The sequence below is a fragment of the Theropithecus gelada genome, chromosome 20 (assembly GCF_003255815.1).
Source record: "Theropithecus gelada isolate Dixy chromosome 20, Tgel_1.0, whole genome shotgun sequence".
NCBI classification, from domain to species: domain Eukaryota; kingdom Metazoa; phylum Chordata; class Mammalia; order Primates; family Cercopithecidae; genus Theropithecus; species Theropithecus gelada.
The window spans coordinates 15,238,237-15,254,536 of record NC_037688.1 but is presented as its reverse complement, the minus strand read 5'-3'; the positions used below and the strand labels follow the sequence as shown (position 1 = coordinate 15,254,536).

Here is a 16,300-nt window from a genome sequence, read left to right as displayed (position 1 = left end):
AGTAATGAAACGTTTTAAAATTGAATTACGGTGATGATTGCACAACTCTGTAAATTTACTAAAAATCATTGAATTGTACACTTGAAAATAAATGAAATAAAATAAAAAGACCTGACTAAAACAAAAATAGTTTAAAAAGATAAACTGGTTGGGCACGGTGGCTTACACCTGTAATCCCAACACTTTGGGAGGCTGAGGTGGGCGGATCACAAGGTCAGGAGATTGAGACCATCCTGACCTCAAACATGGTGAAACCCCATCTCTACTAAAAATACAAAAACTTAGCTGGGCGTAGTGGCACGCACCTGTAGTCCCAGCTACTCGGGAGGCAGAGGCAGGAGAATGGCTTGAACCCTGGGGAGGCGGAGGTTACAGTGAGCCGAGATCGTGCCACTGCACTCCAGCCAGGGCAACAAAGCGAGACTCCATCTCCAAAAAGAAAAACAAAAACAAAACAAAACCATAAACCACAAATATGTAAATAAACCAGTTTGTTTATTCATTCTACTGTTGATAGATATTTGAGTAGTTTCCATTGTGGAACTATTATAAATACTGTTACTGTGGACATTCTTGTTTATGTCACGCAGTAAACATCTGTAAACTTTTCCATTGTCTTTTAGAGATGGGGTCTTGCTCTCTCACCCAGGCTGGAATGCAGTGGTGCAATCATAGCTCATTGTAATTACAAAGTCCTGAGTTGCCAGGACTACAGGCACATGCCACCAGGCTAACTTAAAAAAAAAAAAAAAAAAAAATTTGCAGAGATGAGGTCTTGCTGTGTTGCCCAAGCTGATCTCTAACTCCTAGCTTCAAAGGATGCTTTCGCCTCAGCCTCCCAAAGCGGTGAGATTACAGGCATGAGCCACCATGCCTAGCCCATATGAACACATTTATGTTGAGTGTATATCTAGGAGTAGAACATCTGAGTCATGAGTATGCATATATTCTGCTTTAGCAGATACTGCCAAAGACTTTTCCAGGTTCGCTACCAATTTACATGTCCTTTGGCAGTATATGAAATTTCTACTTATTTATGCTACAGTTTGAATGTGTCCTCCAAAGTTCATGTCTTGGAAAATTAATCCCCAAAGCAACAGTGTTGAGAGGTGGGCCATTTAAGAGGTGATTAGAGATCATGAGGGCTCTGTCTTCATGAGTAGATTAATGTCATTATGGTAGGAGTGATTTAGTTATCACTGGAGCTGGCTCATGATAAAAGGGTGCGTTCTGCCTGCTTCCCCTTTCTCTCACATGAGCACTCTTGCCCTTTCGCTTTTCGCCATGGGATGATGCAGCAAGAAGGCCCTGGTCAGATGCAATTTCCTTGACCTTGGGACTTCCCTGTCTCCAGAACTGTGTGAAATAAATCTCTGATCTTTGTAAATTGCCAAGTCTTGGGTATTTTGTTATGGCAGCATGAAATGGACTAAGGTACTCTACTTCCTTGCTGACATTTGGCAACTGTTCGGCCATTCTGCTGTGTGTGTAGTGGTTCCTTATTATGGTTGTGAAAGTAAACATTATTTTAAGTTTTTCTCTTTTGGTTTTTGGCTGTTTGGGAATCCTCTTTGTGAAATGCTGATTCAAGTATTTTTGCCCTTTTTTCCCCTTAAGTAGTCTGTTGTTTTCTTATTGATTTTTGTAGAATTTTTTTTTTCTGGATAAGAAATTATTTTTTCCAAGCCAGTCACAGTGGCTCGTGCCTGTAATCCCTTTGGGAGGCCGAGGTGAAAGAATCGTGTGAGGCCAGGAGTTCAAGACCACCCTGAGCAACATAGCAAGACCCTGTCTACAAAAAAAGAAAATGAAATGAAATGATTTTTTCCACTCTTTGGTTTGACTTTTCCCTTTTCTTTCTTTTTTTTTTTTTTTTTTTTTTTTTTTGAGATGGAGTCTTCAACACTGGGTGAGGTTATGAGAAGGGTTTCTTGGAGCCCCAAAATAGCAAGATGGAACTGAGCACAGAGGTAAGGGCACGGAAGGAGAATCCAGATCTAGTTCCAGACCACGCGGAACTCGAATACAGTGTTCGAAATAGCAAGTAATAACTATGTGCCTATCTCTTTTTAGACCTTTTATGTGGATTAATTTATTTATCACAAAAATCTTTTGAGGTAGGTACTAGTTTTCTCTCCATTTTACAGAGAAGGAAACTGAGGCTGGGTGCAGTGACTCATGCCTGTAATCCCAGCACTTTGGGAGACCAAGGCTGGTGGATTGCTTGAGGTCAGGAGTTCGAGACCAGCCTGGTCAATATGGTGAAACCCTGTCTCTACAAAACATACAAAAAATTTAACAGGGCATGGTGGTGCATGCCTGTAGCCTCAGCTACTCGAGAGGCTGAGGCACGAGAATTGCTTGAGCCTGGGAGGTGGAGCTTGCAGTGAGCCAAGACTGCGCCACTGCACTCCAACCTGGGTGACTGAGTGAGACTCCATCTGAAAAACAAACAAAAGCAGGGAAGGAAACTGAGGCACCAAGAGGTTAGAATGCTTACCAAGGTGCACAGGTGTAGGTGATGGAACCAGGATTCAAACTTAAGTAGTGTGATTCCAACATCCATGTTCTCAACTCATACATTCCACTGCTCCTCACAGTCCCTGAGCAAAGCGCCCACCTCTGCTCATGCTGTTCCCTCCTACAGGAATGCCCTTCCTCCCTTCTCCACCTGGCAAAATGCATTTTTCCAGACCCCAATCTGAGAGCCCTGATACGTCCCCAGCACGTGCACACACACCAGACAGAATTTCATGGTGTCCTCCTCTGGGCCACTGGGCAGCCACTTCCCTCCAGCACAGAGTGGACATGTCATGCAGCCTTTGCCCAGCCAGGGCCTCGCCCCCTGCTGAGCCAGGAGCACTTCCCTGGGCTTGGCCCATCACAGTGTCCTCAGCTTCCAGCACACAGCAGCCTTGGTCAGTGCCGTTCCGCATTCCAGATAGGACTGGCCTCCACCTCTGACTTTCTGTGGGACTTTCGGTAAACCCCTGCCTCTCTGTGGCCTCAGTTTCCCCATATCTAGGGATCCCAGGATTGAGATTTTTAAAAATTTTTTTCTGATTGTTCCTCAGCTGCTGAAAGCGCTATGTCTTCCTGCCAGAGAAATCACCTGGGAACTTTCCTCTCAGACCACGCGGTGGAGAGAAACCAAGGAGCTCCTGGGAGGGCCAGTGGGACTTTCTGGGATCCTAGGCTGGACTTGGACTTTCCTAAAGGAACATCTGAGTCACCTTCCTGTCTGAGGAAGGAGTTTGCCTGCTCTGTTTCGAATGATGAAAGGCCAGGAAAGGGCCTCTGTCCAAACATCTACTCTTCCCACCCAGACCTGAAGATGACCCTCCAGTGCCAATACCCCATTGATCATAATAATCGGAAGTATTATTTATACACTACCTTCCCCCATACTCATTCACAGTGCCCTTCAGTTCTCAAGCCAAGGAGATAGAGCTGTGGGATAGCTAGGACTAGGCTGGGCCAGACCAGAGCTCTGGTGCCAGGGCTGCTGCTTCTTCGCCTCTCCACGCGTTGGTTTCCTCATCTGTAAAATGGGACAAGGGCACCTGTTTTCTTAGGTCGCTATGAAGAATACACGTGCAAACTGCATAGTGCCTGGTGCCTAGCTGTTGCTCAACACTCTGGAGGGACCAGTGGTCTAAGCCAGGTAGGTACTGGCCAACACCTGACTCCGACCATTGTACAGATGAGAAGATCCCCTGAGCAACTTGGGAGCAAACAGAAGGTGTTCTATTCATCTCCATGTCACCAGCATCCAGCACATGATAAATATCCAAAAAGCCTAAGAAATGTTCCACTTCCCACTCAGCCCCAGTAGCTGTGTGTCTTTGGGCAATCTGCCTTCCTTCTCTGGGCCCAGCCTTTTTGGGATGCCTAAGCTCACACTCTAATATCTAGGTGCAAGGGAGCAATGGGTTACATTAGGAACTCTGCAGTTGGCAGAGCTGGCCTGGTATGATTTCTGCCTTCAACACTAACTGTGTGATATAAGGGAAGAAAGGAAGCTCTTTTACCTCTTTAAGCCTCAGGATTTTGTGTGTGTGTGTGTGGTTGTTTTGTTTTGTTTTGTTTTGTTTTGTTTTGTTTTTAGAGACAAGATCTCACCATGTTGCCCAGGCCGGTCTCAAATTCTTGACTTCAAGTGATCTGTCCACCTCAGCCTCCCAAAGTGCTGGAATTACAGGCATGAGCCAGCCTCGGTTTCCTTATTCATTAAAAAAAAAAAAAAAAAAAAAAATCCCCCTACCTCTCAGTATTGTTTTGAGACTTCAACACATGAAAAGTGCTGGACACAGCCCCGGAACATCATAAATGCTCAGTTAAGTAAAGATAATTTAAGGATGAGAAGAGGAAGCTGGGGAGTCGGTAGAAATGGTTATAAATCATGTTGTGGGAACCCAGAAGAGAGAGCAACAAATTCCAGCTGGGGAGATATAGAGAGGGGAGGTAACCCACCCGAGGCCACACAGTTATTGTGGCAGAGCTGGAGGGAGCTCCACAGACCAGACCCCTGTTTGGGCTGGAAGGCAGCCATCTCTGAGGGAGCTGGTTTCCTGTCTTCCTTCTGAGAATCCAAGGCACCTAAGACAAACACACAAATCTTGGCCTGAGTTCCATTTCACTCAATGAAGGAGCCTTGTAAAACAATGTGTCTGAGCAGGAAAAGTTTATCCCTACCGATTTCACCTTCGACTTGAAGAAGGAGCCCTGAATCGTGATTCAAGACTGGGTTCTAGACCTCTCTGGGCCTCAGTTTCCCCTTCTGTAAAATGACAGATTTTATGGGCATTCCTGTGCTCTTGCAAACAGCCATCAAGATACACTGTTAAGTGGAGGAGGAAAAAGAACAAGGCCAGTATGCACAGAAGATGATAGTTTAAGGAGAAGGGTGTGGGGAGGTGGGAATGCCTGTATACATCAGCTTGTATATGCAGAAAATTTCCTGGAGGGCTACATGAGGAACCAGCACCACAGGGCTTGCCTCTGGGGAAGGAAGCAGGAGTCAGGGGTGGAAGGAAAGTTTTTATCTGTTTATTCTTACTTTGCACCTTTTGAAAGTCAAATTATGCAAATGTAATCCCTGTGGGGGGGGATATATATACACACACATATATACATATATATTTATATATACATGGACTGTAAAAAATAGAAAAGTATTGAAATCCAGCACTTTGGTATTTTTAAAAAATTATATAACATTGACTGTAGTTTTGGTTTCCTTTTAATACACTGAGATTCCAAGAAGAAAACCCCCAAAAGGCAGGATCTCTGGTCGGAGACCTAATGCCTGCAGGAGGAGGAAGTGGGGGCAGAAACAGGGAAAAGAGATACACAAGGTTGGAAAATTCAAACCTTATTAAGAAAGGTACAAAAAAGGAAAGTGAAAGCCTTTGCCTCCCTCCTGGGAGGCAAGGTAATCAGAGGAAATCTCTGATGCCAGCGTTTTGTGATTCATCGGGGACATGGGAGAATTAAAAGTCAATAAATAAAAAGAAAAAGAAACTGACATTGCCAAGTTTCCATTGGATTGAATCTCATGTCTGGTAGGAGCTGTTTCTGCAGGTGATTTTGTCCTGTTTGTCCAGGCACTGGGTGGGATTCCATTCTCCTTGGTCAGGTATAGAAGCCGAGAGGCCTCCTGGAAGCAGCATCTCTATCTTCTCAAAGTTAGGCAGTGACATTCAGAGCCTGCTCCTAGGGAGGGGGAGGCCATCCAGAACCTACCTAGCCTCACACCCTATCCCCTGGCAAACAACCTCAAGCCCTGACTGTGGCCCTCTCTCTTCAGAACCACAGGCATCTCCCCAGCTGGGCTGAGAAATGTGTCCAGGGGTTCCGGGACACCGACACCTTTTTCCAGCTTCTTTTTTATTATAAAAATAACATGTGCTCACGGTAAGAAATTCCAAGAGCACGGAAGAGCAGGAGCCCCCTTCTCATTCCCTTTCTCCAGGGTGAACTGAGCTACCAGGGTTTTTGACGTCCCGGTCAGCCCCAGGAGATCGTAAGGGTAATGATGCCCATTTTATAGATGAGGAAACTGAGGCATGGAGAGGGGGAGAAACCATTGAGGCCATGTGCTGAAAAGTGGCAAAGGTGGGATTTGAATATGGCTCTTCTGCCCCCAAGTCTAGAACTTTCCACAAGTCTACCAGGGATACAGCTCTGATCAGCTCAGTCCCAACCACATCAGCTCCTCATCCCGACCACACACACATACATGCATACGCATATACACGCATACGCACACATACACACATACGCACACATACATGCACACACATATACACGCATACACACACGCACGCATACACATATACACGCATACACACATACACATATGCACACATACACACATGCATATACATGTACATGCAGACACACACATACACATATGCACACATACACGCACACACATATACATGCCTGCATACACACATATACACGCACATACACAGACATACACACATACACACATATATACACACATACACACATTACACACACACATATACATATATACATACATATATACCCATATGCACCCACATACACACACACATACACACAAAACCCCAGTGACTAACCCAGCTGCATGAAAATACCCACACACACATACACACACCCAGCCCAGTGCCCTCATCCCCATAGATAATTTCTGAACCAAAATATACATTTGCACACACTTAATTTTACACATGTGCAATGTACAAAAACACACTTCAGACACTCACACGTGTTCTCACTTTCAGAGACACAAACACACACTTCTACACACCCATAGACGCTGGCACACACCCATCCCCACCAGCCTCCCCTCATACCCTCTGTCAGAGCGCACCCCTCAGAGACCCCACATCCATCTCGTGGCCAAGCCATCACCGCCAAAGTCCTGTCCTCTTCTACCCAATCAAGCCCTAGTTGTGGTCTCCTAGGCACACTATTGTGCCAACCAGATGCCACCTGTCCACCAGCCAAAGCTGGGCCCCTCTCTCAATGCCCTTGCCCTTTTGCCCAAGATTCCAAGGCAGCAGAATTTTTTATTTTATGTATTTATTTTTGAGAAAGAGTTTTACTCTGTCGCCCAGGCTGGAGTGCAGCGGCATGATTTCGGCTCACTGCAACCTCCACCTCCAGGGCTCAAGCGATCCTCCTGCTTCAGCCTCCCGAGTAACTGGGACTACAGACATGTGCCACCATGCCCAGCTAATCTTTGTATTTTTTCATGGAGACGAGGTTTCACCATGTTGGCCAAGCTGGTCTTGAACTCCTAACCTCAGGTGATCTGCCTGTAAGCTAGCAGAATTTTTTTTTTTTTTTTTTGAGATGGAGTTTCACTCTTGTTGCCCAGGCTGGAGTGCAATGGCGCGATTTCGGCTCACTGCAACCTCCGCTTCCTGGGTTCAAGCCATTCTCCTGCCTAAGCCTCCTGAGTAGGTGGGATTACAGGTGCGTGCCACCATGCCCAGCTAATTTTTTGTGTCTTTGGTAGAGACAGGGTTTCCCCATGTTGGTTAAGCTAATCTTGAACTCCTGACCTCGGCTGATCTGCCCACCTTGGCCTCCCAAAGTGCTGGGATTACAGGCAGGAGCCACCGCGCCCAGCCAAGCTAGCAGAATTCCAGGGCTTCCTGTCCTCGCCTCTCCCACCCACATGGCACCAGTGCCTTGAAGAGATCTGATGAAGAACCTCAGAGTTCACCACTCCTGCCTCCTGAGGTGTGCACACATAGCTTGAAAGGGACCATCTGTTCCTGAGAATCTGCACTCACCCTCGCTCCAGACCCTCTTCATTTTCTCTGAACGTTTCCAAATCCCTTACCTCAGTTTTCTCCCAACAGTTCTCAGAGGATGCGGACCTTAACATTCAGTCGTGGCTCCATTTGTCTCACCTGTAAATGTGGTTCCTGAACACTCCAGAGACAACTAGGAACTTCATGAAAACACACAGTCCTGCCCCCAGACCCACGTGGGGTCTCTGGGGCTGGCACAGGGTGGCCACTCAATCTGATGGCCAAGAGGTCAATTGAAGAGCTGGGTAGGTGGAGAGAGGAACACCTTTCTCTTCCATAGTCAGACATTAACCAGGAGAGAACTGGATCCCCAAAAGGTAATCTTGAGGACTTGAGCACAAGTACTGAGGGCCTTAGTTGGGGTGCTATGAATATATGGGGGAAATATCCTGAATTGGGGATTTATTGGGATATTTATTCAATTATTCTTTCAATTAATAAATACTTCCTACAAGGAGGCTGGCCTCAGTGACTGTAATCCCAGCAGTTTTGGAGGCCAAGGCAGGAGGATCACTTGAGCCCAGAAATTCGAGACCAGCCTGGGCAACATAGTGAGACTCTGTCTCTACAAAAAATACAAAAGTTATCCAGGTGTGGTGGTGTATGCCTGAAGTCCCAGCTACTCGGGAGGCTGAGGTGGGAGGATCATTTGAGCCTAGAAGGTCGAGGTTGCATTGAGCCATTATACAGCCACTGCACTCCAGCCTGGGTGACAGAGCAAGACCCTGTCTCAAAAACAAAAAAAGCTCCTACAAGGTAGCAGGCACTGAAATCTGTGGAGATTGAAGAGTCCCAGCCCACACGAGTGTGGGTTCTGGTGGGGACACATATAGCCTAAGACTCTCCTCTCTCTCTCTCTCTCTCTCTCTGTTTGTCTCTCTTTCGCTCACACACACACACACACACACACACACACACCATGCTGAGGGTTCTGGTGCAGACAGGGGAGCTGACCCAGGCTGGAGGTCAGGAAAGGCTCCCCGGGGAAGGGACCAGAGGAGAGCCCAGGGCAGGTGAAGGCGCTGGGCTCCTTCAGCAACTCAGAACCTTTTTCAGACCACCTGACCTAGAAAAATATTGCATCAGACTTCGTCATTTTTATGAGGAACTTGATAAACGAAGAAACGTGCTCTATATATCTGCTGAAACCTTTGGAGAACAAAGGAGGCATCAGTAATGTTCTTTTTTTAGAATGAAAAGTAATTTTCATGGCTCTTTTTCCTTTCACATTGCAAAAGCAGTGCATTTTGGGAAACATGACTCCCCCAGCTCCCCCACCCAACACACAACGTGTCTCTGGCTGGGGAACAGGGCACCTGACTTGTACCACCCTGTGATAACCTCCTGGGACTCTGAGAGTCCACCTGTTGCCTGTCCAGGCACCTCCCCTGGGCAGACCCACCTGTGCCCCTGCTGGCACACCCTCTGTTAAGGTCCCCAGGACAAAGGACATAGGTTGGTCTTCTAGGATCTGAGTCCCAGCAACCATAGAGAAAGACTGCAACAAGCAGTCCTAGAGAAAACAGCGTTAGGCATATCAAAATCCAGAGGGAAACGGGGAGCTCTTTGAAGATAAAAGAATTTCCAGAGGAAATGTCGAAACTCTGAGTGGCTCCACACAGGTGGAAAAGGGCTGCAGCTACCGGTTCCTGCCCCTCCCCAGGGTTGTGGTTCCCATTTCCCTCCTTGGAAGCCCCACTTGGATGGGTTTGCGTCCTGGATATGGCCTGCAACACTGGGTCCAAGCAGTTTAGGGGCTGGCTCTGACTCTGGAAGGCTGGAGACATGACTGTACCGGCTCTGGGCTCTCACAATGCACACAGGGCCAGGAGCAGTGGCTCATGCTTGTAATCTCAACACTTTGGGAAGCCAAGGCAGGAGCATTGCTTGAGGCCAGGAGTTTAAGACCAGCCTGGGCAACGTAGACCTTGTCTCTACAAGAAAAAAAAAAAGTTGTTGTTGTTGTTGTTTTAATTAGCGGGACATGGTGGCCAAACACCTGTAGCCCCAGCTACTCACGAAGGTGAGGCAGCAGAATCTCTTGAGCCCAGGAGTTTGAGGCTGCAGCGAGCCAAGATTGCACCACTGCAATCTTGATCTTGTGGTATGACCTCGGCTCGCTGCAGTCTCCACCTCCCGGGTTCAAGAGATTCTCCTGTCTCTGCTTCCCGAGTAGCTGGGATTACAAGCGCGCACTACCACGCTCGGCTAATTTTTTTGTATTTTTGGTAGAGATGGGGTTTCACCGTGTTGGCCAGGCTGGTCTTGAACTCCTGACCTCAAGTGATCCACCTGCGTCAGCCTCCCAGAGTGCTAGGGTTACAGGCATGAGCCACCACATCCGGCCAGAAATTAAATTTTTCTAGTAGCAGCGTTGAAAAAGTAAATAGAAACAGTGGACATTAATTTTAATAATATATTTTTATTCAACCCAACATGGCCAAAGTATAATCACGTTGAAAATTAATAATAAAATAGCTTACATTTTTGTTTTCATACTGTCTTTGAAGTCTACTTTGTGTTTTACACTTATGATCCCTCTCAATTCAGACTGGCCACATTTCTTTTTTTATTTTATTTTATTTTATTTTATTTACTTTTTTTTGAGACAGAGTCTTGCTGTATCGCCCAGGCTGGAGTCCAGGGGTGTGATCTAAGCTCACTGCAAACTCTTCCTTCCGGGTTCAAGCGATTCTCCTGCCTCACCCTCCTGAGTAGCTGGGATTACAGGTGCACACCACCGTGCCCAGCTAATTTTTGTATTTTTAGTGGAGATGGGGTTTTGTCATGTTGGCCAAGCTGGTCTCGAACTCCTGACCTCAAGTGATCTGCCTGCCTTGGCCTCCCAAAGTGGTAGGATTACAGGTGTGAGCCACTACACCTGGTCTGGACTGGCCACATTTCAAAAGCTCAAGAGCCAGTGAGTGACTACTGTGTGGGCGGGTGCAGGTCCAGGCTGTATTTGTCTTTGGGTTACATGTGACAGAGGTTCACATTAAACTGGCATAAGTGAAAAAGGGCAGTGACTCATGAAACTGACAAGACCAAAAGAGATAAATTGAGGGATAGCTAGACGCAGGTGTTCCAATGATGTCAATGTCATCAGAGAGCTCACATTGTATATTTTCCAGCTTTCCTTCTCAAGTAGGTTCTGGATGGCATAGCAAAGACAGCCACCACCAGCTCAGCCACCTGACCCCGCATCCAGCTTCTCTATTACAAGCGTTCCCCCAAGCCGGACTCCCACTGGACCAACTGGAATTCTGCACTCATTTTTGAACCAATCAGCGTTGTGGCAAGATGGACGGAATGGCTGACTAGTCAGACGTGAGTCGTCTGACCGTTCCCAGCATGACAGGAGAGGAGAGTCAGCCTCACCTTACCTGCTGGGACGAGAGTGGCCATGGAGGGGTTTCCCAAAGGAGAATCAGGAGGCTTGGCACCCGAAGACTAAGGGGGCCACACAGGGTGGGGAGGGAGAGGGATGTGAGGTGCATTCAGAATGCGGGTTGGATTGAATAAAAAGAGGCTCCCAAGAGGACTGGAGTATGAGATTGAACAGGAAAGACATGATCTTAGTCTGGCAGAAATGTTCAAAAGATGGCTGGCGGAAGTGTTCAAAAGATGGCTGGTAGGGCACATGCCAATGAGAGCAGATAATACCCTTAGTGCTGGGTGCCCAGGAGTTTTTGGGGTTGTGGGGAATCCCGGAGAGGGGACGGGCCGGGATGGTCATGGGGACTATGGGAGGCTCATTGCAGCCCCGCTTACCAAGGAGAACAGCAGCATTTCCACCTGTCGCCACTGATATGGCCATAGGAAGCACATCAGGAGACCATCCAGAGGCCTCGACCTCAGACACTGCATCCCACACCCCACACTGAGGATGCAGCCCACCCTGAGAAAGCTCTGCTCTGGTGCAGCTCTAAGGAAAACACAGAAACCTTTTAGCCTCAAAAGACAGAGCAGACGGACCTTCCAGAGGGTCTAGAGGTCCCCGAGCCCAGGCAGGCAAAAGGGCTGTTATCCCAACGGGGAGGGCTGGGCACAGGACTCAGAGATGAAGACTCCTGGGGAAGGCAAGGGTCATGAATGGCCTTCCCAGCGGGGGGAGCCCCAGGCTTCTTAAGCTCCACCTGGAGAGGCACAAAAAGTTGACTTGAAGAGCCCAGAGAATTGTCTCAGTCGTCTGTCCGTTCGTCCGTCCGTCCGTCCATCCATCCATCCATCCATCCATCCATCCATCCATCCATCCATCCATGCATTCCTTTGTCCGTTCACCCACTCATGTACTATTTATTTACCAAGCTCCTATTATGTGACAGGAATGCCCTACCTGCCAGGAATACCCTGGTGAACTAGATGGCCAAGGTCCCTGCCTTCGCAGAGCCCAGAGCCTAGTCAGGGAGAAACAGGATCAACAGATAAGTCAGGCTTTTCACAAGATGGCGCCGAAAGCGAAGAAGGAAGCTCCTGCCTCTCCTAAAGCCGAAGCCAAAGCAAAGGCTTTAAAGGCCAAGAAGGCAGTGTTGAAAGGTGTCCACAGCCACAAAAAAAAGAAGATCCGCACGTCACCCACCTTCCGGCGGCCCAAGACACTGCGACTCCGGAGGCAGCCCAAATATCCTCGGAAGAGCGCCCCCAGGAGAAACAAGCTTGACCACTATGCTATCATCAAGTTTCCGCTGACCACTGAGTCTGCCATGAAGAAGATAGAAGACAACAACACACTTGTGTTCATTGTGGATGTTAAAGCCAACAAGCACCAGATTAAACAGGCTGTGAAGAAGCTCGTGACATTGATGTGGCCAAGGTCAACACCCTGATTCAGAGAGAAAAAGGCGTATGTTCGACTGGCTCCTGATTACGACGCTTTGGATGTTGCCAACAAAATTGGGATCATCTAAACTGAGTCCAGCTGCCTAATTCTAAATATATATATATATATATCTTTTCAACATTAAAAAAAAAAAAAAACAAACAGATAAGCCAGCCAATGAGCACAGTGACTTTGGATGTCATATAGGGGGCCAGATAGCAAGTGAGCGGGAGGAGAGGTGGGGGCTGCTTTAGTCATGTGCTGAGGAAGAGTCATTTGAAAAAGATGGCTCTAGACAGAGGAAACGGCCAGTGCAAAGGCCCTGCGGAGGGAGTACGTTTTGTATGGGAAAACCAGAAAAAATGGAGGTGGGAGATGAAGGTGGGGGAAGAGATTGGAGAGCTGGTCACGGCTGACTCAGGTGAGGCAGTCAGGCTGCACTGTGGTTGTGGAGAGGGCAGGCTAGAGATTCTCTCCACAAAGTCAGATTGGCAGGTGAAACTGGCCCCATAGTATTCACCAGGCACAAGAACTATCTCACTGGGCTGGGCTCAGTGGCTCATGTCTATAATCCCAGCACTTTGGGAGGCTGAGGTGGGAGGTATGCTTAAGAACAGGAGTTCAAGTCCAGCCTAGGCAATATATTGAGACCCCCATCTCTACAGAAATTTTTTTTTTTTGCAAAAATTAGCTAGGAGTGGTGGCATGTGGCTGTAGTGCTACCTACTTGTTAGGCTGAGGTGGAAGGATCATTTGAGCCCAGGAAGTCGAGGCTGGAGTTAGTTGTGTTTGCACCACTGCACTCCAGCCTGGGTGACAGAGTAAGAGCTTGTCTCAAAAAAAAAAAAAAAAAAAAAAAAAGTCACTTTTTTTTTTTTTTTTTTTTTTTGTGGCACTAACCATAAAGCTTTTACTCTGTTCCAGGCATTCTAAGTGCTCAGCGTGTATTAACTTATTTGATCTTCTCAACAATCCTCTAAGATAGATACCAGTACTAAGCCCATTTTACAGACGGGGGAACTGGGGAACTGAGAGGCTAAGTAACTACCCTGAGGTCACAGAGCTAGCAAATGGCAGAAGCAGGATTTGAACTCAGGTGGTCCCAGAGTCCACACACTCGGCCATGAGGGCTCAAATTAAAATTGGCCGATGGAGCGTGGTGGCTCACACCTGTAAACCCAGCATTTTGGGAGGCTGAGGCAGGTGGATCGCCTGAGGTCAGGAGTTCAAGACCAGCCTGGCCAACATGGTGAAACCCTGTCTCTACTAAAAATACCAAAAAAACACAAAAATTATCTGGGCGTAGTGGTGGGCACCTGTAATCCCAGCTACTCGGGAGGCTGAGGCAGGATAATCACCTGAACCTGGAAGGTGGAGGTTGCAGTGAGCCAAGATCGTACCGTTGCACTGCAGCCTGGGCAACAAGAGTGAAACTCCATCTCAAAAATTTTTTTTTTAAAAATAGCCCTTTACTCCCTGCCTATCAGGGTGGTAAGCTGTCGTCTCGTCCATTCCTGGGGTTCTCCTTCTAGGATGGCCAAAGACCTAGGGGGCATGGGGAGAAGCAGTCCAGAGAACTTGGAAGTGAGCTCCTGGCCCTTGGTCTATTCTGATTGTCACTGAAATGCTCACTGTCCACGTGATCTACTCATAACCAAGAAATTGAGCCGTCTGTCTCTCTCCATGCCAAGGGTGGACCTTGGGGTCTCTGGCTCCGGCTCCCGAGGGACCAAACTTTCCCCACCCCCTCCTGTTACCTGCCTGATCCACTTCACCTTCAGATTCCCCCATTTTCCTGGGGCTGGCCTGGCTTTTCCCCTCACTGGTCAAGATGTCCAAACCAGGACCTTGACAGGCATTCGCTCCTGGCATCCAGTGGCTTCTGCCCTCCACCCTCAGCCAAGGAAACCAGAGCCTGAACAACAAAAGCTTGGCCATGCTACTTGGACTGCCTTAGTGGGAAAATCCTACCCTTTCTTTTAAATCTCCTCGATAATGAAAACAGGACTAAAAACAGCATCTCAAAGTCCATCCTGCCATGGGAATTGGCAAGCTCTCGTGGCTTTTCTTTCTTTTTTTTTTCTTTTTTTTTTTTTGAGATGAAGTCTCGCTCTGTCAAGCCCAGGCTGCAGTGCAGTGGCACAATCTCAGCTCACTGCAACCTCTGCCTCCTGGGTTCAAGCAATTTTCCTGCCTCAGCCTTCTGAGTAGCCGGGATTACAGGCATCTGCCACCATGCCCAGCTAATTTTTTGTATTTTTAGTAGAGACAGGGGTTTCACCATGTTGGTCAGGTTGGTCTCGAACTCCTGACCTCAGGTGATCCGCCCGCCTAGGCCTCCCAAAGTCACACCTGGGATTACAGGTGTGAGCCATTGTGCCTGGCCCTCATGGCCTTTTTTTTTTTTAAGGAGACAATGTAAAGAAAGTGCTCGGCACAATGCTAGGCACACAGTTTTCAAGAAGGGGTTTTGTTTTGTTTTGTTTTGTTTCGTTTTGTTTTTGAGACAGCATCTCACTCTGTTGCCCAGGCTGGAGTGAGGTGGCATGATCACAGCTCACTGCAGCCTCGACCTCCTGGGCTCAAACGATCCTCCCACCCCAGCCTCCCAAAGTGTTAGGATTACAGGTGTCAGCCACCATACCTGGCCTCAAGGAGTTTTGAGCCAGACAAATCAAGTTCCATTTATCAGCTGTGTGACTCTGGGCAATTCATGTGGTCTCTCTGAGTCTCACTTTCCTGTAAAATGGGGGTAATGAAATGATGACCTGTGTTTGTGGTGCTGTGATGAACATTAAGTGAGATAATGGATGGAAAGGAAATATTCTCTAATACTCAGCTTCCTGCCACACGTGTCCCTGGCAGGGCTGGTGATGTGTGCCGAAGTCCCAGGAATGCTAGGAATTACCCCTTTCAGGCACCTTGGGTGGACAAACACTAGGTTCTCATTTGGCCATCTGACTTCATCTGTGCAAAATAGGGCAAAGCACAGGAAGAGCCACTTCGGGGCTTCCCCAGCTGCTTGTGGGCTTTTCAGGCTCCACTCAGGGGACTTTTTTCTCCCAAGCTGGACAAATGCCCAGAGCAGGGAATGGGTGAGGCCTGTCCCACAGGGCTCTTCTTTGGTGTCTGGGCTGCTGATAAGGTGGAAACAGGACGTAAACAGAAATAGTGGCCTCCCTTCCCAATTTTGGTCTCAGGGACCTAGGGGTGCAAGGCTTCCTCCAGGCCAGGAGGCTGTCACATGAAAGGTGTCAAGGGAGGACCGCTGATCATCCACGCAAACCCAGGAGACAGGGCTATGTAGTACCTGGTGCTGAGCCCCATCAAGGGAGCACTTTCTCCCAGGCAGGCCAGGAGGGCAGCAGGCAGGGCGGGGCTGGTGTGGGCTCCAGCTCTGGCCTTACCTCTGTTTCCTCCTCTCTAAAATGATGTGCACTCAGAGAGGTTGGTGATGGAAGAAATGATGCGAGGGTTCCAGTGGTGGAGAGTGCAGGACTTCTGCCCCAAAGAGGACCTTGGGCAAGTCACTCAGCCCACCTGAGCCTTACCTCCCTGGTCTGCAAAATGCGGTGCAAGTGGGAAGCTAGCAGCCCCTACTTCAAAGCCCTTGCCTCCAAGGGAAACCAAGCATCTAGTAACCTGGCTCCTCTATGGCCTTGGTGAC

The 16,300-nt window shown here is 48.1% G+C and overlaps 1 pseudogene across 1 annotated transcript; it reads left to right on the top strand.

Moving 5' to 3' along the window:
- The first annotated feature begins 12,253 nt into the window (after positions 1 to 12,253).
- On the top strand, positions 12,254 to 12,771 carry LOC112614361 (annotated as a pseudogene). Its single transcript, XR_003117070.1, has one exon. The product of XR_003117070.1 is annotated as a 60S ribosomal protein L23a pseudogene (transcript).
- Positions 12,772 to 16,300: the final 3,529 nt, after the last annotated feature.